The 23639-nt window shown below is 37.8% G+C and overlaps 1 protein-coding gene and 1 non-coding gene across 4 annotated transcripts in view; one reads left to right on the forward strand and one right to left on the reverse strand.

The window, feature by feature from the left end:
* MED13L (mediator complex subunit 13L) overlaps positions 1-23639 on the forward strand; it is a 291306-nt gene that overhangs the window by 161741 nt on the left and 105926 nt on the right. The window lies entirely within an intron of this gene.
* Positions 19358-19429, reverse strand: TRNAV-UAC (transfer RNA valine (anticodon UAC)). Its single transcript has one exon. It is a non-coding gene; the product is annotated as a tRNA-Val (tRNA).

Consider the following 23639-nt stretch of genomic DNA (forward strand, 5'->3'; position numbering starts at 1 on the left):
GAGAAGAAATTTTAGGTACCAGTGGGATTTATAAGTAGTTGGTTTACTTCTTTGATGTATTTGGACTGTTAGAGGACATAGGGCATTATAAAAATGAAGCTTTTATTAAGTGTGGTTCTTCAAAGGTGTTAGGTTTCTATCTGAGAACCTGACAGAATGTGACAGTTATTTCTCATGTAGGGTTTCCTTAATAGTTGTGTAAGTTTGAGGTATTATAACTCAATATTTATGGCTAAAGAATATGGAAGCTGTGAGTGTTCAGATGAAATCTTAAATTATGTTAACTGTGAAGCTTCCGTTGGACTGTTCAGGTCTGGTCTGTTGTTACAGTCTTCTGCCTGTCTGGATCTTCTGACTTCAAGCTGCTCGTGTTTCAAATACCCTTTGTATCCTTCTGTTCGACTGCTTTTGGTGAGGTGCTCTCCTGTATAAGACCATAATGTGGTGTCAGTGTTTAGGGTGTTACCCGAATTTTATCTGGCATTCTTGTTCCCCAGAAGAAGCCTTTTGTCCAGACAGAGTTGCCCTTCCCAGTTCCTAGTAGTATGGTTTCAACTCCTTTTCTCTTTTGTTCCCGTTCTTCCCCCACCCTGCCACCCTGCTTCTGTCTTCTCTGGCAACTCAAGTTAACTTTGATCTCTCGTCTTTGAGCTGCTCCCCTGAGGCAACTTTTCTAGCTGTTTTTTTCCCTGACATTTTACCTCAATATTTATCAATAGTATGTTTTTACTATTCTTGGTGTGTGTGTGTGTGTGTGTTTTATTTAAAATTTTTTATTTTTCTCTTGAATTTGTACTAAGATGAGAATCCATTAAAAAATGATGTCTTAAAATTGATTTAATGTAAAACAAAATATCAAAGTTTTTAAGATTACATTCCCATTTTCAACTATTACCTTTTATAAATGGGTTAAAACATTTGTTTCTTATAATTGTCAGTTTTGCATGAGTCTTTTCTCAATATTATTTAGTGATTTGTTGCTGTTTCAGGTTTGAGCAGTTGGGCTCTCTTTATGATGGTTACTTTAGTCTAAGTATTCCATAAGTAGAAAGCAGACTTTACCCTGTTGGACTTTGCCACCTGTTGCTGGCCTGTGAGTTGCAATTCTGCTAGTGGAAACAGACTTAACATGTTTTGAGTTCTTAACAGACCTCATAGAAAAAAGGAGGCTTTTCTAGTTGGTTGCACACAGAAGAGCCTAGAAAGAACCTTGTTGGGGAACATTTGAAGCATTATTATGTACCACTGAAATTGACCCAGTGTTGTTTGCTGAGTTTATCTGGTACTGAAAATGTAAGAAAACAAAGAAACATCTCATCTTAGTATGTATAATTGAAGACAGTTGACTAAAGTATTTCTCTGTTAGGTGAATTGTTAAAAAAAAAAAAAAGACTGTAGAAGGTACGTTTCACTGAAGGAGAAAATTGGACTGTTAGCTGGAGAATTTTGAGGTTTGTCTCAGTGGACTTTAAAGTATTACATCAATTTCAGTGCAAGCATGCCACCTCCCCTCCTTTGTTTCTTATTTATAATTTCAAGATCTAAAAGTTAAGCTTTATATCAGTGTATGGTTCACATCCCTGAAATGACCACTTTCTTCTCCTAATGATTTATTGGATCCTTGACTATTTCTAGGCCTTGATTTCAACTAGAGTTTTTTAGGAAAGAAATAAGACATTGTGATAGCCCTTATATACCCAGTTTGTGAAAATAGAAAAAATGGGATTATATGCTTTTACTTTTTGACTTTATCCCTGTAGCTTTTCCTTTACCTGGTCTCTAAAAACTTTACTGGTTTGAGACACATGATTATGTTCATGTGCTAAATTAAACATGTACTCTCTTGCATTAACCTTGATCACTTTGTACATGTTTTGTAGGTTCAAAAAGATAAATTACTAATAATGGCACTAATAAAGGACCCTAATAATGACAAGGCCTCCCTTTACCCCAACCCTTAGAAATATATGCAGTTAAAAATACCCGGGAAAGACTCAATAAAGTACTTGCTAAGTGCATTTCAAACCAGAGGATGCTTCAGTCGAAGTATCATTTGATTCTGTTTGAAGTACAATACAGGGTATGTTCTGTAGCTGCTGTGGAACAAAGCATTCTGTGTGCTTTGATTTACTGTAAACTAAGCTTCCTAAGTTTCAGAGCTCTTTTAATTCCTCCAAGTATATATATCATAGAGAAGAAGCCTTCAGTTGGGCCATTGGCACATTGTATATCTGATCTCTTTTAAGGATTCATGTAGTGCTCCTGTAACTCCTTTGAACACATAAGATATTTTCAGAAGCAGCTGAAGTCCCTGAGCTGCCAGGTTGGAGTTGATGTGAGGATGACATTAGACAGGATGAGGCAGCTGAGTAAGGACCAGTCATCCTGACCTACCATGTAAGGATTCAGATTCATCAGTATTGAGTTCAGGAATTAGAACTTCGTGTACCTGTGATTTTTTTTCAGGAATTGGATGCACAAATATATACATTATTATAAGTGTTACTGATGGGCCTGCATCTCCCATCCAACAGACTGCTCCTTTGGACATAAATGACAGAAGTTGAGGACTGTGTTATGACTCCTGGTTATGCTGTTAGTGTACATAGTCAAAATGATCCACTTGCTGTATCCTGTGTTTCGGTTCCTATTTCCCCCCCCCCCTAAACTCTGAGTAGGAATAATAATAAGGGTATATTGATGTCTATATATTGGTTGTTTTGGGGATTAAGTGGGAGATACTTAATGAATGGATTGACAGGTTATTTAAAATCTATTTCATAAGTTTCCTAGATTCTTATAGCACTTTATATACTCTTCACTGTATTATGAATGAAACCTTTCAGCTTTTCAGAATTAAATGATCATAATTCAGGAATAGCATTGTGTGTCACTTTATTTTTCCATTTTCAGATTATTTAATATTATTTGTATCCTTGGAAGGAAAGTTATGACCAACCTAGATAGCATATTCAAAAGCAGAGACATTACTTTGCCAACAAAGGTCCGTCTAGTCAAGGCTGTGATTTTTCCAGTAGTCATGTATGGATGTGAGAGTTGGACTGTGAAGAAAGCTGAGTGCTGAAGAATTGATGCTTTTGAACTGTGGTGTTGGAGAAGACTCTTGAGAGTCCCTTAGACTGCAAGGAGATCCAACCAGTCCATTCTGAAGGAGATCAGCCCTGGGTGTTCTTTGGAAGGAATGATGCTAAAGCTGAAACTCCAGTACTTTGGCCACCTGGTGCGAATAGTTGAGTCATTGGAAAAGACTCTGATGCTGGGAGGGATTGGGGGCAGGAGGAGAAGGGGACGACAGAGGATGAGATGGCTGGATGGCATCACTGACTGGATGGATGTGAGTTTGAGTAAACTCCGGGAGTTGGTGATGGACAGGGAGGTCTGGCGTGCTGGGATTCATGGGGTCGCAAAGAGTCGGACACAACTGGGCGACTGAACTGATACATCAGAAGGCTTCCCTAGTAGCTCAGATGGTAAAGAATCCACATGCAATGTGGGAGACCTGAGTTTGATCCCTGGGTTGGGAAGATCCCTTGGAGAACAGCATAGCAACCTACTCCAGTATTCTTGCCTGGAGAATACCCATGGACAGAGGAACCTGGTGGGCTACAGTCTGTGGGGTTGCAAAGAGTTGGACACTACTGAGCAACTAAGCACATATATGTCAAAGTTGTATTATTTATATAAAGCATGAATTAAAAGTAGTAGATACTTCCCAAATTTTCCTCTTGCTTGAATAGGCATCTGTCAGACCTTCTAGAAACATATTTTTGCACTTGCTTTTTACTTCGCTTTTTTCCCAATTGTTCCTCATAAGGGTGCCAGAAAGGGGACAGTTGTTTTCTATTCTTTTTCCTTCTTAAACACATTTATCACTTATGTAGCTTGAAGTGAGAAGAATGATCTATATAAGAATATTTGACATGGAGTGAAGAATGATAGGTAAAATTTGGACTCTACTGCAAATATAAAATGAATAAATGCCATATATTTTAATCAACTCATTAATTAGTGAAAGAACAAGTAACATGTGAAAACCAATTCAGAGATCATTTGAGTAGCTAGCTTTTTCTAGAAAATTAATTGGTATTTATGCACCTACAACTTAGTAGCTATTTGAACAAATATTGTACATAAATTGAAAGAATAAAATTTATTTTTTTTCTTACCTCGAACTGCTTATAAATAGGACACGTGTCTGTTGAGCACCACAGCTTCCCAGACCTTGGAGTCCGGTTGGCTGTCACTGCTCTTATTTCCTGTCCCTACTGATCTGACTTTATTGCCATGAATGCAGTATAGTGTAATATTGAGACTGTAGACTGCCTTGAGCTAGTGGTTTGTGTAGAGTCCAACAGATGTCACTTTATTCCCCTGGCCTTGCCAATCTAAAATATCCCGGCACATCCGTGTGAATTTACTGCAGTGTTCTGAGGTGTTGGGTACATAGTCGAAGAACTGAGACACTAGCTAATCCTTGGATTAGCTGTTTTCCCGATACAGTATTGTAAGGACAGCCTGTCTTCCATTGACCTTATTTCAGAATTTTGAATAAATTTCTTTAAAAAGTACTCCAAGGAGTATCTAATGCAAATTGTCAAATTTTCTTTCAGAAACAACTTGCACAGAATGGTGGTAGTGCCATTGATTTTCCTGGTACTGTCCATGATTAATGAACTACCTCATGTTTATCCTCAGTCCGTGCCCAGTGTATAGACTGTTCTAGTAGGCCAGTTAATCATGGCGCTGTGATACATTTGAGCTATAGTATAGCAGTTTCTTGAACTTTTTGACTTCACAACACCTGTGAACGTTATTGAACACCCAATAGAGCTTTTGTTTATTGGGTTATACTTTTCAGTATTTAAAGAAATAAAACTGGAAAAGTTAAAATGTTTATAAATTTTAAAAATAACAGTAACAAGGCCATTATATGTTAACACAAATAACTCTTTTTTAAACTAAAATAACACTTTTTAAAAGATGAAAATATTTAGTTAGAAGAGTGGCACTGTTTTTGTGACTGTCTTTAAAGTCTGGCTTAAGGGAAAACAGCTGTATTCTTGTGTCTGCTTCTGCTTATAGTTTGTTGTGACATAAAACACCGTGTAGTCTCTGGAAAACTCCATTGTGCACTTGGAGAAAATCAGAGTGAAAAGGATAATGTCTTCATGTTATTTTGAAAGTAGTTTTGACCTGCTGCCTGCTTAGCATTCCTGCACTTTAAAAAAATTTCAACAAAGATGTGGTTTGTCTGCATTTTATTCTTAGGCTGGGGCAGGTAAACTTTTCCTGCACATAGTAAATATTTTCAGCTTTGAAGGGCATATGGTTTCTGTCAAAACTAGTCACATCCCACACTGCACTGGAAAAGCAGCCATAGACAATATGTTAGCAAATAGGCAATAGACTGTTCCAGTAAAACTTTATTTACAAAAAAATAGGTGACCATGAAGTGGAGCAGGACCTAATGGTCCTCCCCTACCTTCACCCCACTCATATCCCCAGCTTGCCTTTTGTCTGTGGAAAAATTTATCCAAAGAGTAAGTTTAATCCAAGAAGTGAGAAAATGGAGAAACAAAAATCATCAAAGGAGACCTAATGAGCAAAGTCAAGGACCTCAGGGGTTATAGATAATATTCTAAGCCATGTCCTTTGAGCTGTCTTATAAATACTAAAATCCCCACTAGGTGGAAGTTTACATGATGACCAGACTCTGGTCAAGACATAAGCTACCCTAATTCCAAGAAATGGCCTCAAAGAAACCAATTTCAAGATGACTGTCAGAGCTAATGGTGCTGTTTCTACATGTTGCCGCCTCGCTCTGTCTGTAAAAGCTCTTGCCCACCGATTGTCAGTGGTGGGGAGTTAGCCGTTGGACAGGAGTCTGCTCTCCTGCTGGTTGCCACCCTCTGAAATAAAGCAAACTCTTCTTTTCACCAACTGGCCTCTTTATTGACTTTCCAGAGGCAAGCAGCTGAACCCCCACTCTCAGTTACAATGGGATGTAGTTGGCCCTGGTACCTAAATTTGAAGACCTCTGCCCTTAAAAGGAAATTTGCCGTCTGGATAGGCTAAAGTGATTGGCTGGGAAGCCACATAGCTAGAAAGTCGAGGATTCAGGTCTAGGCATTTCTAGTTTCACAACCATTATTTTTCCTCAGTTTTTCATGCTGACTTCACTAGTAAGGTTAATGATTATACCTTTAATGTAGGAGTGATCATTGATTGTAAATAAATTTTTTGAGGTAAATATTTATCTAATTACAGAGTTAATATAGGGGCTAGAATTTAGAATCTCCATGGATACCCAAGAGATGATTTTGTATGTGTCTTTATCATAGTAAATCTCATGCACAGCATAGCATTTTAATTTTCATGATAATTCACTAAAATGTACATATCTGGCAGTGTTTTCTCTTTAACCGAAAAGCTATTTTATCCTATTTAAATTATTGTGTAGAATGGGAAATAAATGTATATAGTGTAAAATTTAAACAGCACAAAATTACATAGGTGAAAATATCTCCTCCACTTACTGCCCAGTCAGTTTTTCTCCTAGTGTTAAATCATGTTGAACCTGGAAAAACATGAAAATGTTGGTTGTTCAGTTGTGTCTGACTCTTTGTAACCCCAGGGACTGTAGCCCACCAGGTTCCTCTGTCCACGCAATTCTCCAGGTAAGAATACTGGAGTGGGTTGCCATTCCCTTCTCCAGAGGATCTTCCCAACCCAGGGGTCAAACCATGGTCTCCTGCATTGGAGACAGGTTCTTTACCATCTGAGCCACCAGGGAAGCCCCCAGGTTCTTTGTGTCTTTCCAGAGATTAGTTTATGCAGATACGCAGTGTGTATATTTCCCTTTTCTCTGCACATAGTATACCACATGGTGCACGCATCCTACCCATCGTTCCATTGCTTTATTTCACTTTATAGTAATGATGTATTGAAGATCAATCCAAGTATGTACCTATGGGACTATATAGGAAGTTTACTAGCTTCAGGATTTGTTTACTTTGTTATCTGTGTTCTGTGAATAGCTTTTCTAACAGTTTGTTGTTGTTGTTTTAATGGTTTTGTTTTGGTATTAGGTCAACATGGATAAAATAACTTGACAAAGTCCTTCCAAAGATCTTACTATTGTCAGGAAGGCAAGATATAAACACTTAAAGCAATTAGAGATAAGACACTATATATAATTAGTGTCTTGGTTTGTGAAATATTAAGCACTAAAGGGGAAAATTGTAAGATATTGATGTGGGTTCTAGTGGAGAGAAAAGATTCATGAAATTAACTGTATTTTGTCAGATCTGAGGTTTGGGTGACTTGGGTTACAATCGTGGAGAGGAAAATAGCAAGGAGACATATCCCAGTGGTGTCTTAAGCAAAGACTTGACATCTCAAGAGGAAGGTACGGTGGAAGATAAGAGATAATTTCTAATAGGAGACCTCAAGTGATCTCGACAGTTACATAGAAGTTCTTTTATGACATTTCTCTGTTGTGGGTCCAAGATGTACGAAAGATGATGAATTGCTTTGCAGGACCTGTGTATCACTGAATTTATGTGCTTGTACTAAGAAACTGTCTAGGTGTTCATTTTTGGTAGAGAGCTGAGCCACAAATGAATTCTGCCTGTAGACACTGTTCTGTCCTTAAGCCACAATGATAGATTTGGGATTTTTATTTATTTTGGTAAATGAATGTGGGCTAAGGATATGTTCTTTGAAAGAGCATAACATCAAAATAGCAAGTTTAAAACCATGACAGATTTCTACATTAATGAAGCTTTGATTACTTGTAATAGTTCGTGAGTACAGATAAGACACTTAAACGCTATTTTAGTAATGTCTAAATAATTAGAGTAGTTGTTAGAATTTAAGAATTGCAAAAGAGCCACCAGTAAACATTGTCCTGAGAATTAAAGATCTTAAACAGAAATACCAAACTTCTTTTGATGGCTCAGTCCAAACTGGCCACTGAGTTGTGGAGAGTCATCTATAACTTTTCCCTCTTGCTCTTGACTCCTTGCTTCTGCAGATTTTATTAACATAGTCTGGGACTGTTTTTAGTTAGTGCCTTTTGTATTGTCTTATTTTCTCTCTTGCCAAGGATTTTAGCATTTACAACCTGCAGGCTCTTACTGCTCATGATAAATTTTTTTTGAACCTATCAATGTCTCACATTATTGCAATTGAGAGGCATCTAAGCCTTATTATAGAATTAACAGGGATTTCTTTATAGCGCTCCCTGGTGCCACTTTGGCCTCTCTGTGTGGGTTTAATCAATTGGCATCTACTTCAGACTCAAAGAGAAGGCATCAGCAGAAAGGCAGTCATGCTTCCCAGAGTCCGCAGTATAGGCTTGGATGTGTTCTCACAGTCAAATTGAAATGGTAGAATAAAAAGCCAACTAAGATAGAGATATTCAGTAGCAAAACTTCAAGTTGGAAGGAAAGGGAGCTAATATTTGTAAGTTAGGAATATTATTAATTGAGATACTGTGCTAAATGTTGTACATAAATTATTTCCAGTCTTCATTACATACTTGGAGCTTTGTGTCATTTACCTTGGTTTTACAGATGAGATCGTGGAGACCTAGAGAATTTTAGTAACAGAGTTAAAAAGTGCCAGAGCTAAGAGTGCATTTTCCAGGAGAAGGGCAAGACCTTTCTGCAAACTGCTTGCTGGGTCCTTGTGTCTTATTACTGTGGCTCAGTGGTAAAGAACTCGCCTGCCAAGCAGGAGACACAGGTTCGATCCCTGGGTCAGAAAGATCCCCTAGAGAAGGAAATGGCAACCCCTCCAGTATTCTTGCCTGGAGAATCCCATGGACAGAGGATCCTAGTGGGCTATGGTCCATAGGGTCACACAGAGTCGGAGATGACTTAGTGACTAAACAACACCAGCATTCCTCAGCCTGTAAGGAGTGGTGGTGAGTGAGACTAGACTGCGACCAGGGCACAGCGGGATTTCTGTTCTCCCAGGGCTCTTGCCCATGATTTCAACAAACGAAGAGTAAGTACTGTCTTCCTCCAAAAAATGAAAAAAGTTAGAGAAAGATAAAAAGTACAGGCTTACTATTAGGTGTGACGTCATAAAGAACAAACAAAAAACAAATGATTTCGCTTTTTACCTCCTGGGCTAACTGCAGACAATGGAAAACTATTTTGTGGAGAAGGGACACAAGAAAAGACAGAGATGGCAGTGTTCAAGGTTTTGAAGGAGATTCCTAATCTTGCTTTTCTTTTACAGACCTTGCTTGCACTATAAAGCCCAAGTAGGACATTTAAATGCATATTTAGAAGGAAGAAAGAGTTTCCAGGCCTTGGGCATTGGTTGGGCACTTGGCCTAAGGGTCTAAGGTGCAAGCTGCTCAGTTGAGGGCTCCCTTGTGGTCATCACCTGGTTTGCTTCTTCCCCTAGCACTGTCAAACTGGAAGTCTTTCTAGGTATCACTTTGAATCCTTGGGTCAAAGGAATAGAGATCAGGGGTACAGAGAGGTGAGTTTCTACCCGTCTTTTGAAGTTTTGCCTAAATATTCAGCGACTGGTGCTTAATAGTAATTTAAGAATACACTTTATTTGTGGCATTTAGCCAAATTTAGAATTTCGGAGGAGAAAATTATTACCATCCCGTCATTTATTCATTTATGTATTAGATGAGGTGTGAGAAAAAGCATTCTTTCAAAGCTTAAAAATTGAACATAGGTTAAATGCTTAAGAAAACTTTAAGTTTTAATATTTAACAATATGTTTTATTCAAGAGGTGTGAAACGGGGAAAAAGTACAATAAAGAGATGCATGTTAGTAGGAAGTTTTGAGAAAGCTGCCTGATAACCACCTAACCCTTGTATTGGTCACATGAAGCTGAGAAGGACAATAAAATAACAAAGCTTAGTTTTGTCTGTTAAGAGGGCGAATGTTAAACTACAAAGAATAATTTCATGCATTCAGATCCATCTTTAGGGAAATCCATAATGGGGTTAATATTTAGAGACAGAAAGTATGACCATCAGTCAATTAAGAAACAAGACAATATCCTAACTCCAGCAGAGTTGTAATTTATGTGATTGATAATAATTTTTAAATTTAATTACTTTTCTAGCATATGTTTGGAAAGCATTCTAATAAAACATTCAGGTCTAGGTCCAGGTGTATATTTATTCACCTTTGTCAGTAATAGATTTCAGGTTTTCACCAAGTATATCTTTTATACCTTCTTTTCTTTTCCGCAAATTAAACATTTTCAGAACTCTGTTAGATTTGGGCGGGGGGCTGTTAATTATTTTTATTATAGGGAAGTTAATTTGCACTCTGTCTTTTGTTTAGGTCCTGCTGTTATTTCACCGTTTGATGGACACACTTAATGGCTAAATGAGAGAAAAGTAACCTAAGACCAGTTAATATAAAATTGAGTCCAGTGGGATAGTAACACACTGAGCAGTCTCATTCTTGTTTTCATAAGAAAGCTATAATGTTGTACCTCAAATGTATTTCCCAAGCTCACAGAGGCAGACAGAGGCAGACTAGTCACCTTTTCTCCCCGTCCGTAGTCCCTTGTGCTTTCTGCTGTGTTACATAGCCTGCGATGATTTACGTGCTCCTGAGTTTTTTAAAAATTGGAGGTTCAAAAAAATTATAAAAGTAATAAATGCTCTAGGAAAAATTAGGTAGTTTAGAAGGCAACAAAAACCTCCCTCTTCAGCTGTTTTGCTCCCAGACTCGTAAGAGGTAGTCCCTGTGAATGGTCTCTTAGGTATTCTTTCAGAATTTTATTCAGAGGACTCTAATATTGTATCTCTGTATTAGTAATTTTTATTTAATTTACCATAAAATTAAGAAAAATTAAAACACTTTACATTTTAATCCAGTTTCCTAGCTTCCAAGTGTGGACTTTCAAACTACTTAATGCTACTTTTTAATAAAAGAATCTGGTTTGTTATGTGACTGGAGTTGGAAGAACCTGTGAGGTAAGAAAGTCCCCTTAGCTTTTTAAATAAGAGGTTAAGTGATTTGCACAGAGCTCCATAGTGTTTAATTCCAGTAAGTGGTTCCAACCTTTAGATTTCTGTTCTTCCCACTGCCTCTCAATTCATTTTATAGGCTTAAAAGTGAACTGTGTATCATAGCAGGTGTGTTTCATATGTGTTCTAAAGGAGTTGCTTTAAAAAATCCAATCCATCAACCACCTGGCATGCAACGGATACTTGAATATTTGGGTTTAAATAAAGTAATTTTTCATTACAGTTCATTAAAAAAGTGAGGGGGTTGTTATTTTTAAGAACTTTCCCATAGTAAATGCGTATGATTTTAATTTTAGTTTCATTCTGCTCTCAGAGAATCAAGTTGTTTTTCTTTGTACTCAAAAGCTATTGTGTTGGTCCTGACCACCTTTCCCAGCAGACAAGAATCTACTTGGGCCTCCTGCAATGTTTGGTCCACTCAAGTGCCAAATTTCCTATTAATCCGTTTCGTCCAGTTAAAGGGAAATTTTAAAATTATGTTATGTTGCAAGATGGAACCAGGTTCCCACACATTTCAGATCAGATTACAGCTCTGTTCTGCATACTTGAGTGAGCTAATTTTATGAGCCAATAGTCCCCCTCATACCTGGGGCAGGGGGAGGGGTATGGCTGGAAATTGGAGTATGAAGTTTGAGTCAGGAAACTGATTGGAATTTAAGTGGTGGTGCTGCTGGTGGTGTAGTGTCAGGGGACAGAGCATGGCCCGTGTGAAATAGTGCTTACTGGGCAAGATTTGGCAGGAATCATATCTGCCAGTTACCTTGACATAGTATAATATGAAATAGTGTGCAATCAGCCATGGGTATGTAAACACATGTGAAGTTTGAGGGAACTCTACAGTTTTATAAAATTCATTTATATGAACAATCCTTGCCTTGTTTTGTCACTGTATATGAAATATAACGAAAATATTCCTTGTGTTTAAACAAGTACAGTTAAAAACAGGGCATTAAGGCTTGTTAACAAAAGTATCTTGATCTTCCTGGTGGCTCAGACGGTAAAGTGTCTGCCTGCAGTGTGGGAGACCCAGGTTCGATTCCTGGGTTGGAAAGATCCCCTTGAGAAGGAAATGGCAATCCACTCCAGCACTCTTGCCTGGAAAATCCCATGGACGGAGGAGCCTGATTGGCTGCAGTCCATGGGGTCGCAAAGAGTTGGACACGACTGCAGGATGTATCAAAAGTATCTCAGTCAACAAAAGTATCTGCAGGATGGCAAGCCTGCTTATTCTTCAAATAGCAGATCAATAGCTTGCTGAGAAACCTATTTGAACATATAATAAAAACCAGCGCTAGCTTAATGTTAAATCAAATGAGATATAAAAGCTGAAAACCTAAAAGTTTTAAGTTTCCTGAAATATAAGGAATTGCTTCCCAAAACTGATGTGAATGCTGATTTACCACAGTTGGAGTGCCTTTAACTAATTGGATTTATTTGAGCTCACTGATTTGGTATACAGATTTAAAATGGCAAAAAAAGATACTTAAAAAGATTGTTTTAAATATTAAAACTTAATTATTACTAGTTTGGAGAATTGAAAGATACGTTAAGAGTCTTACTTGTCCTGTAAATTAGAGTAAGAAAAAAATCATATCACATTAAGCCGTTATTATGGTAGAAAACCCAGAAAGATTGTGTAAGAGTTTTGTTTGATTTGTATAAAAGTATTGTTCTGAGTATGGCAGGGAAAGGGCAGTTTACTTGAATATTTTTCAACACTACTTTTCTTGCCCTTTGCTAGCTAGTACAGGGCTTGGAATTTGAAGGCTCGCTTATGAGGACTGTTGATGTTAGTATACTGAAAGTGTAAATAAATGCCTTTTGAATAGGTATCCATCTGAATAGTATTGGCTCTGCCTGAAAGTTGTTTTTCACAGGGTACCCAATTTAGAAGAACAGAAGTTCCTTTTTTCTTCTAATTCGTTAGCATATATGGAACCAAGCTGAAACATACTACGCTAGAGCAACGCCAAGTGAGTGATTTGGTGTCATCTATACAATGAAAGAGGATGAGTTTTATTTCCAATGTTTGTCATTAATTAGTAATCACTTTCTCAACATGTGACTCAGATTTTATAGAAACTTATTTAAATGGTTTTAGAAACCATTTTAGTTAGTTGGATTCAGTCAATCATGTCTGTTGACTGAACTTAATTTACGTTAAGCATAAAGAGTGGAGAAAGCATTCTTTATATAAAAAAATTGTAAGTGGAGTTAATGCTTCTTTCTCAATTGAAGAACATTTCTGTCTTGAAGCACCTTGACATTAGTTGAGTTCATGAAATTTCATCTGTTTTCAGAATTGAAAGAAAGTATTATAGCTGTCATCATCGGAAAATTAAATATTTATCTCAAACTGTATATGATGATATTGAAGTACTAGTGATTGTTGTTTTCTTCTTCCTACCCTTGTATTTCTTGGGGGTTCCCCAGTGGCTCAGCAGGTGAAGAATCTGCCTGCAGTGCAAGAGACACAGGTTCTATCCCTGGATTGGGAAGATACCCTGGAGAAAGAAATGGCTACTCATTATATAACCCGCTATATATATATATATACACACACACACATACCAAGTTTCAACTGCTAGTTATTTGTAAGATTCATTTAACAATGTTAAGAGAAAAAACTAGGCTCTCAGTGGCGGAGAGTGATTTCTAATACAGTTCACTACTTTTTACGTTCTTAGAGCAGTGTTACTAATTTGTATTTTTAGAGATTTCTGTACTGGGTATAAGTTTAATCTTGGAGTACTTGTGTATTTTATATGTCGTCTTAACACTGTGGCCCTCAGCCATCTTTGGGCCTCTGGGGGACTGTGCGCTCTGTGCCCAGCCTTGCACTGTGTGCTTTATCATCGTTCTGACCATTATGCTGGGTGCCGGGCAAGTGCTTTCAGTGTTTTGAGGGGCACTTTAGTGCGGTACTTGAGTGTCGACTTTGAGGTCAGACTGCCTGGATTCAAACCCTAGGTTTCCTGCTCACCAGTGGTGTGACCTTAGGTAAGTAAAGTTACTTAATGTCTCTTTTTCCAGTTTATCTATAAAAGAAAGGTAATTGTTGTTCCTACACCACAGGATTGTTACGAAAATTAAATGAGTTAATACTTACAAAGTGCTTAGAAGTGTGCCTAACATTTATTTACTAGTCAAATGAACGTTCATTTAATCCTCATAATAACCTTTACAGAGAGATGATTATCTTGCAGATGTGAAGAGTAAAGCTCAGAGAGATTATGTGCTTTGCCTAAGGTCACACAACTAGTGATTGTGGCTCTGAGATTTAAATTCTGGGCTGTCCAAAAATGTGCGTTGGAATTATAAGTACCTGTTTTATAATAGCCCTTGCATTTGGACACGTCCCCTGGCAGTGATTTTATCTAGTTTAGCCTTTAATGCATCCTATCAAAAGTGACTGATGCTTATGCTATGTAAAACTTGACGTAATTATAGTCAAGTATGCGTGAAAAAATAATCAGGCCTGATTCTAATGGGTAAAAAGGGCATATGGGGGATTGTATTACCTGTTTCTAAGTCATGAAAAAAGTAACAGTTGTTTAAATTTTATGATACTTAGTACCCATCAACTACTCTCCTACCCACCCACCCTCCCTAAAAAGCGTAAGATACATAGTTTAGAATAGAGTCGGCTGTATATGAATTTAACAAGTACTTGTTTGAGTGAAATAAAATTATTGAGAAGATAAACATAATAAACTGAGAAAGGTGTGTATGTTAATATGGAAAAAACCTGAAACTGCTAATCAAAATATAGGCACTGAAGTCAAATGTGAAATGAAACATGCTCATTAGGCATAAATACACCAAAAAAACTTATTTATCTTGGCTGTACTTTAAAATGAGCTTAAAAGAAATCCTGTTGAACCAATAATAATTTATCTGTATTTTGGTAGTTACATTAAAAATTTTTCAAAAAGTACTTGAAAACCAGCATTACTAATAATAATAGCAACAGTCTGATCATGATAAATATATCAAGTATAATATCTAGGAAATACTGAAAATGAACACATTAATTAGACCCTTCTCTTTGCAAATGGTTAATAGATTAAAAAAACAGCCATTTTTTATGAAACAAAGACTCAGTTTCAGTCAGTCTTTACAATAATCTTGAAGGCAAAGTTTGCAAGAGAAGTGTTTTGTTCACCCATCCTATTAAAACACTCTTGCAACCCCATGGACTGCATGCAGCCTGCCAGGGATCTCTCTGACCCAGGAATGGAACCTGCATCTCTTGCATTGCAAGCAGATCTTTACTGCTGAGCCACCAGGGAAGCCCCCAAATAAATGCAGATGGAAATAAATGGGAAGTATACATTCATATATATTAATGAAGCAAAAATAAAATGGACAAAACCAAGGCTGGTGACACTTAAGGGTTGCCTCCACACTTATTTACTGCAACGCTTTAAAAAAAATGTTAATGAATCCAGTCTTTCTAGATAGTGATATTGTACTGCAAAACAAGAACTGTAAAATTCATGTTACCTTTCACCTAGTAATACCATTTCTGGCAAATGGTGTTATGGGAAAATTTTTTTTCCATTGTTGTTTCTAGTTGTATTATTTATGTTTGACCAATAAGTGGGACCTCCCCTAATTTTCAATAACTCAGCAAAAATATTTGTTTGAATATGGATTTATATTTTCACTCACATTGAGATTTCTTATAGTATTTAACATGTGCTTCTAAGTAATCAAGAATACCAAATGTGTATGATGCTTGCATTCATATAAAATAACTTATTAATAATGATAAAAGTCCTATACAAATCTTGGTGGATACCAGTTTCTTTATCTGTAAATGAAGGTGTGAGACAAAATGATACCTGGCACAGATTCTGTGAAGCCTGTGAACCAAAGATAGCAAGAGGTGATGGATTCTTAAAGTTATTTTTTGTGGCCAGGAAGTTCCCCCTCGCCCCTTCCATCCCTGTTTGATGGTATTTGACTTATACTTGGCTGACTGATGACTAGTGAGTTAAGCACAGGGTCCAGTCTTTTGTTCAGGATTTCTATAAGTCAGTGGATGATAGGTGGATAGAAAAATCAATGAATGATCCTGTTATAGTTTTTATTTCTTTAAATTTTCTCCCAGTTTTATTGAGATATAATTGATATTAACTAGTTTTTATTTTTTGTAAAGCTGGCTGAATAAGAAACACATGCTATTCTTGCAGTATTTTTACCCCCAGTGAACCTCTTGTTATGTAAAATATATAAATGGAAATAATATCTTAGCACTTACTGGTTAAAGTAGTACTGTATACTGCTTTTATAAGCATTTTTTCAAAGATTACTTAATTCTGATAATAATCCTATTAGGTAATAATTACCCTTGGTTTATGGATGTAAAAACCTAAGGTGCAGTAAGGTTAAGTAACCCACTCAAAGTTGGACAGCCAGCAAGTTAAAGGGGCTGGGCTTTCAGCCTGCCTTCATACTTCCTGCTCTCCCATATCTCTGCTCTTACCTCAGTGCCTTTGACTTTGGTGGATTCTGTGTTAAGACTGGGTAGCCAGAGCAAGAATTTGGGACAGGCAGGGTTTTACCATTGGACTAGGCAGTTCACCTGCAGGTTGGAAATGAGGAGCCCAGGCCAAAAGAAGGAAAAACTTGTCAGGACTTGAGTGAAGGAAGCCAGGGTGGATATCATCTTTCAGGAAAAAAGACAAAGGTTAGGCTTGTTTTAAATGAGGGATGTGTTTGGCCAACAAGTCTTGGTTCCAAGTATCAGCTTTAATAGAGCTGTTCTGGATTCCTTTGGTGTTATTCATTTCTGCCACTAAGTTTCTGACTGTTAAGAGGTGTCCACTTGATGAACTGTTGCAATGGGAAGATGTCAGATCTTCAAATAAAGTAGACCCTCCATATCCCTTGGACCTTGAGTTTTTCTCAGTCACTTTTGGAAGCAGCATCTTTGTCATTCGCATGGACCAGGTCATGAGTGCTGCATTCTCTTGAGTACCTTGGCTCTTGTGCCCAGGTTCCCTTGTTACACCCAGAGCTCTTTGGTTGTGAACTTCAAATTGAGGGCCTGTCTTTTTCCTCCCTATTAGATTTTTATATCTTGGAAACGTATGCTTTTTTTTTTTTTTAATGTGGGCTACCATGAGTACATTAAAGGTGATGCCCGTGCTAGCATATATATGGTTGTGCGTAGCAGTGATAGGTATTATTTCAGGTTAGAATCCTCACAGTCCTAGCGAGGGCACAGACTGAGTGTCCTTAAAATGTAACGTTTAAGAGTTTGAATCCAAAGCACTGACATTCTGAAAAGCATATGTGGAAAGTCAATTCAAGTTTGTACGTAGAACTCGGATTTCTTACTCTGAGAAAAGCTATTGCCAGTCCTAAGGTAATAAACAGAGGCAGTGGGAGTCAGGAAGCAAATTTATAGGCCAGTGATTCCTGCTTACCACAAACAGTGTCAGTATTTTGCCATCCACCTTTGGGTTTATGCCAAGGTGGAACTCTTTAGTTGACCATTTCGGAAATTCTAAACCATGTGTCAGGAGTGTTTATATTTGACAATGTTAATGTTTGAAAATTGGTCATCAGTAGAATATATTCTTATAGGGCAGGTTATCAATACATTCTTACTTAAACTAGTATTTGTGTCAAAGGCACTTGTTAAGAAAACCAGATCTTGTTAAAATGAGCCTTGACGTTTTGGGGAGATTCTTCTGGCTTTGTGTTGTTGAGAGAGTTCTTTGCTGTTCCCATTACTGTTGTCAGTTGTCAGACACATCTGAGGCCCAGAGCACTCCTCAGTGCTGTCCTGGTGTTAAATAAGAAGGCAGTATGTGATTTTTGGTGCCATTCCCTAATTTGATTTTCCCTCAGATTTATAGGTAAAAATGGATTTTGATTTCAGGATTCATCCCGTGAATATTTGTGTTAGAGGGACATCTAAACATGGTCTTGGTGAATAAGACTGATGTTTAAGTCAAATACTTTCAGATACCATCTTTGTATCTCTCACCTCAGATAATCTAAAGTAATTTAAAAGATGAAATTAATTTGAATAAATGATCCCTATGTTGCCATACATTGAGTCTTGCTGAGTTCTGAGAATTTGCTAAAAGCTTTGTGTGCATTTTCTCATTTAATCCCCCATTTTAATCCTGTGATATAAGAACTGTTATCTTCATTTTATAGGTGAGATCACTGAAGTGTCTGTAGTGATTTTCATAATGAGTGGCACAGATAGTCATGCTGCAAAACCAGAGTTGTTCGGCTCTGAAGTCTGTGCTCTTTACCCCTACAGTTATATTACTCTAATGAAGAGATTGGACACCACTGAGCAACTGAACTGAATGAAGAAGTTAAGAGGGGTGGTAATTCACGAGAAATATTTGTGGTCTGCTTTTTCTCCTTTCTTCTTGTTGAGTTCATCACAGATCGTGTTCATGTGATGTGTAATAAACCCAGTAGAGGAGATAAAACATTTGCTTCTTCATTCAGTAACCATTTGTTGAGATCTCACCTCATCTTCTGCCAGTGTCCTTTCATCCTGTATTCTGATAAGGATCTCCAAACAGAAGACAAATCTGTTAAAGTGCATGGATAAAAATGTTACTTCGTGTCTTTTCTCCCTTTCTATTAAAAATTCCACCTTAGTGGATATTTTGTTGTTGTTCAGTCATGTCTGACTCTTTGTGACCCCATGGACTGCAATATGCCAGTCTTAACTTTGCTTCAGTATTTCCTGGAGTTTTTAGATCTTACACAACACATCAAGTGCTAGTCACTCCCTACACTTCTTTGGCTCTAAAATGCATCTCCTCCCCCTCACCACCATCTTAACATCTCAAATTGTGGTATTTCTTACTTAATAATTGTAATTAGTGCTTTTTATTCCTTAGCGTTAGTAAGATAACAGTATCTACAATTTATCATATCTTACATTCAATGAAATACAGTTAAGTGTGGAAAATTAGAAAGTAAATGAATAGCTCCATATTGGTGATGTCTGCTCATTTATTTATTTATTTAGCTGATAGGAGTATGTAGTCAAAATGGTTTATTCGAATTTTCCCTCTCCTGCAATTTCCTGCCAGTGTTACCAGGTGCCTGTTGGCAGTATAAGTGCTATCCAAGAGTCTTTTCCCAAAGTGCACTAATATGGACCGTTGTAGAATTGTTGAAGCAGGTAAACTGTGATTGGATGATCAAAATAGGTATCATCGAGAACTATGTTGTTGTAGCACACATTTCAGTATTGTGTGGATTTGTTTTCTAGCACACATTTCAGTGTTGTGTTGGCCACATGACACAGCCTTGCAGAATCTTAGTTCCCTGACTAGGGATCAAACCCAGGCCCCCAGCAGTGTAAGTGCTGAGTCCTACCACTGGACCACCAGGGAAGTCCTGACCTTATCATTTCCTCATCGCTTTTAGATTTAGAAATGATCTTGGGTTTCATTTCTGTTGACCACGCATTTTTTCTTTGTGCTGCTCTTTTGCTTATTAAACATCATAGGGTTAGTCATCTTATCAAAACTTCGTGACACTGAGCATGAACCTGCTCAGTTGAAAGAGCAGATACTAAAGTGGCTGCTTGTGACCACCTGTGCCATCTGTTGGTCACTGGTATAGTTGATTCCTTTGCACTAGAGATTTTTCTTCTTTTCAATGAAAATTTGAAAATTGAAAATTCATAAATAAGGGTTTTCTCTATTTTGTTACAGATAAAATTCTTTCATGATTTTGTAATGAGATTCTATAATTAAAAGCAAAGCTCTTGCATTTTTATTACTATAATACTGAAGAGTTCTTGTAATTTTTTCTAAAAGTTTGATAGTATAGTAGTGTGTAAAATAAAGGTCTCACACAGTACTTAAAAATAGCACAATAAAGAGGTTAAAGTAAAGCAGTGGTTTTTAGAAATAAATCTGATATTTTATAACATCTTTTAAGCAAGGTTGAAGATACAAGTCCAGTTTTAGTCTCTGAACCCCATGAAAATAAATCACTCATTCTTGCTATTTCCCCATACGAGATCTGACACAAATTGGTTTTCTTTGCCTGGAAATTATTTCCTTAGATCATAGACCATGTTGAAGAAATATCCTTCTTTATTTTTATGTCTTAGTATTTCCATGGGAAAATATTAATGTTCCCCTCAATAAAAAGTATTGACCTTTTTACTTATGTGTTTCCCAGGGGCATGTGCTTTTTTTTCATGGTGGCTGCCCACGGTCGTCTTACTGAGAAGAGAATGAAAATGTATGTGTGTGACTGACTCTGACTTGTGGTTGCTTTTACAAACTACATCTGCCTCTTCCCACCCTTCTCTTCCCTGTGCCGTGCACCCGGCTCCTGCAGAATCAGGTGCTCATGTAGCCCCTTCTTGCACATGGCCGCGCGCTCCACTTGAGCAGAAAGACTGCAGCCGATGCCCTGTTTTCTTTACTGCAGTCGTCCAGTGCTGCGGGGAGCAGCTGTCATTGTTTTGCACAGTTCTGTTTTTCCTCCAAAACTGCCTGTGGCAATTTGTACTCATTCTTTATTACCCAGGGGTTTTGCAAGCAATAAAATAATGTATCTGACTACTTAATGGCCTAATGTGATTCCCTTTTCAGAGAAGCAGCAAAGTAGAAGACTCCTTTCACTTTTCCTCTTCGCTGACCATGCAGCATTAGGCCTGTTGGGACAGGTTTTTGATGTGCTGCCAGAATGCAGAAGATTCTACTGTATTGCAATCATGTTTTCTTCAGACTCTTAAAAACTGTTTATAAGTAAAGCTTAGACCTGGTCAGAAATAATATTAAATATTCTACATGTCATCCTGCCTTGCAGGAAATTTATTAATGTGATATCTTACATTTAACGTAATTTTAAAACTCCATCTTCAGGTCATATTGTTAAAAAAAAATCAGTATGATGTGATGGTGAGCATGAAAGCGCTTTTCTTTATTCTTGCCATCCATTTATTATACTCAGCATATATGTGTACATATACATAGATTCCCATCCCAAACCCCCCTTTTTAAAGAGCCTGCTGTATGCCACACATTATGATGGATGCGAGGGCTTTTAACAATGTGGGCAACTGATGTGGCCCCTGTCCTCACGCTGTTTATAATTGAACAGCACCGTGTAAAGCAGAGCTTGACCGTGCACTGGTGTGGTGAGTCTCAGTGCTGAAGCAGTGTCAGATGGAGGAGCTGTGAGGAGAGGAATCTGCTCTCTTGGCACCTTAGTGCTGTGGAAGGCTCAGTTGCTTTGTTGTGTGTTTAAGCAGTCTTCCTTGTCTGCCTTCGCTGAAGCAGCCCTCTGTTAGACAAGCTGAGTACTAGAGAGACCCTGGGAACGCCCTTCTCAGTCTAAGACGTAACTAAGCTGTCGATCCTCTTTCTCAGTCACGCTCTCTTCCCCAGGCACTCATGCTCCAGACATCCGGGGCACCAAATTCCAAAGATTTTAAGAGCAGAGAAGTTTAATCAAATTAACCTCTCTCCATAAGAAGTAAATACTGCTATTTGTATGTTTGTGTTAATAACATAGCAGTACCACAGTTAACAGAACTAAGTGTGTGTATGTGTGTAGTACAGTTTTAAATGGGTATATTCCAGTCAGTTTTTTTTAATGGTAGCAGTTAAAAAAGGCTTTTGCCTGATTAATCTTGGGCTCTACTGATGTTAATTTATCTAAGTCAGAGTCTGTAGCTTAAATAATCCCAAACATTGCATAATTGAAATGACTCTTCCCACCCCGCCATTTCTCAGAGCACACTCTGCCTTTCAGTAATACAAAAAAGTGATCTGCAGGGCTCTCTTCAGGACTGTCAGGGGCTCACACATACCTTGTGAGTGCGACTAGGTCTGCAGAGAAGACAGGTGCCCCAAGTTAAGTAATACCAAACAAAGTGCTGCTCCGAGATGAGTGGACCCTCATCTAGAAGAATGGACAGGAAGAATAGTTCATGTTCAGAGAGAGGGTTTTGTTCTGGACTGTCTTATAGAGCCTGTGGAACAATCTTGAGCTTATTTTGAGGAATAAAGTAGATAATAAAGTGGAGGAGCCAGTATTTTGCAAGAAGGCAGGAAAGGCACAAAGTGTGTCTGCTTTCTATATATGGGACATCGTGTACACAGGATTGACTGCCATAGAGGGAGCAGTTCTCTGGTAGAGAGTCTGAAGAGCTCTGGGACTTTGTGTGGTATGCAGGACTGTGAGGCCATCTGAGTGAAAATAGCCTTCAGTGCAGCCTAGGCCACTCTGGTCTTTGCTTTTTGAAGTAGATCAGAATGCGCTGTAACATTTGGTATGAAAGGAAGGCAGTATTGCTGAGAAAGTGAAAATGAAAGTGAAGTCGCTCAGTCGTGTCCAACTCTTTGGGACCCCGTGGACTGTAGCCCACCAGGCTCCTCCATCCATGGGATTCTCTAGGCAAGAATACCGGAGTGGGTTGCCGTTTCCTTCTCCAGGGGATCTTCCCGACCCAGGGATCGAACCCTGGTCTCCCGCATTGCAGGCAGACGCTTTAACCTCTCAGCCCCCAGGGAAGCCCCAGTATTGCTCAGAAGAGTTTAAAAAACCAGTGGCACAGAATTGATTTAAGGTATCAGTGTTTGGATGTGGCTTGTGTAATACCTTGTTATTTGGATTCTGGAGTGGATTTTCCTTTCTAGTCAATAACTATTATATCCAGAGTGTGATCACATCTTGTTTAATGTTTGTATCTCTGTGAGCTGTGCTTTATCATCTCTATTTTAGAACATTGAAAACTGAAATAGAGAGGTTAATTAACTTGAGACAGTTAATAATGGATCACATTTGAACCCGGTCCTGCCCAATTTTGAGACACTCTGACATTGCCTTTCTTAGTGCTGAACAATTGAGGATTGATTGTATATAGCCTTGCATTTAAATAGACATGTTATGTTTAACTACAGGGTATGTTAAAATAAAAAAAAAAATGCATCTGGGCCAAAAATATTGATGTGGACAACTTTAGAAGGTGGAATTTTAATTTAGAACAAAAATGAAAGTTTTAGAAATAGGTGTCTCATGACTTAAAATGGAAAGAAAGAAACCTTTCCCCCAAATTTCTTTAAAATTATAATTTTTTAAATTGAAGATGAAAAAAGTTACTTATATTCTTTTTGTGACAAAAAGGCTTTGAGTTAATGGCTAGCATGCTTGTGAATGTTAGCTGAGCCTCAGAGATGGAACAGGAAGGAAAGCGCACAGTGGAGAACAACAGGAGACACAGATGCTCTTACGCCCCTGTCCTCAGCTTCCACTTCCTCATCCTAAAGACGACACTTTAACTTTCTTCTCGTCTCTGTGCTTTCCCTGCTGTTTATCTTCAGTGAATTAATAATTCTGCAAAAGTCAAAGCTCCATAAAACCAGTGTCATTTGTGTTGATGTGTGTATACTTAAGATATGGTTTAATCTAGAATCTTTTCCCCCAGTGCAATCTAATAAATGTATTTTGTAGTTAAATTATCAAAATATTGGTGTATATATGGTTGCTTTTTAATATCTCAGACCTTAAAATATTTCTCAGATTTTTAAATACTAAGTATATTTAATACAAAGTGACACTTCTTGGCCACTTAATCCG

Source organism: Bos javanicus, chromosome 17 (assembly GCF_032452875.1).
Source record: "Bos javanicus breed banteng chromosome 17, ARS-OSU_banteng_1.0, whole genome shotgun sequence".
NCBI classification, from domain to species: Eukaryota; Metazoa; Chordata; class Mammalia; order Artiodactyla; family Bovidae; genus Bos; species Bos javanicus.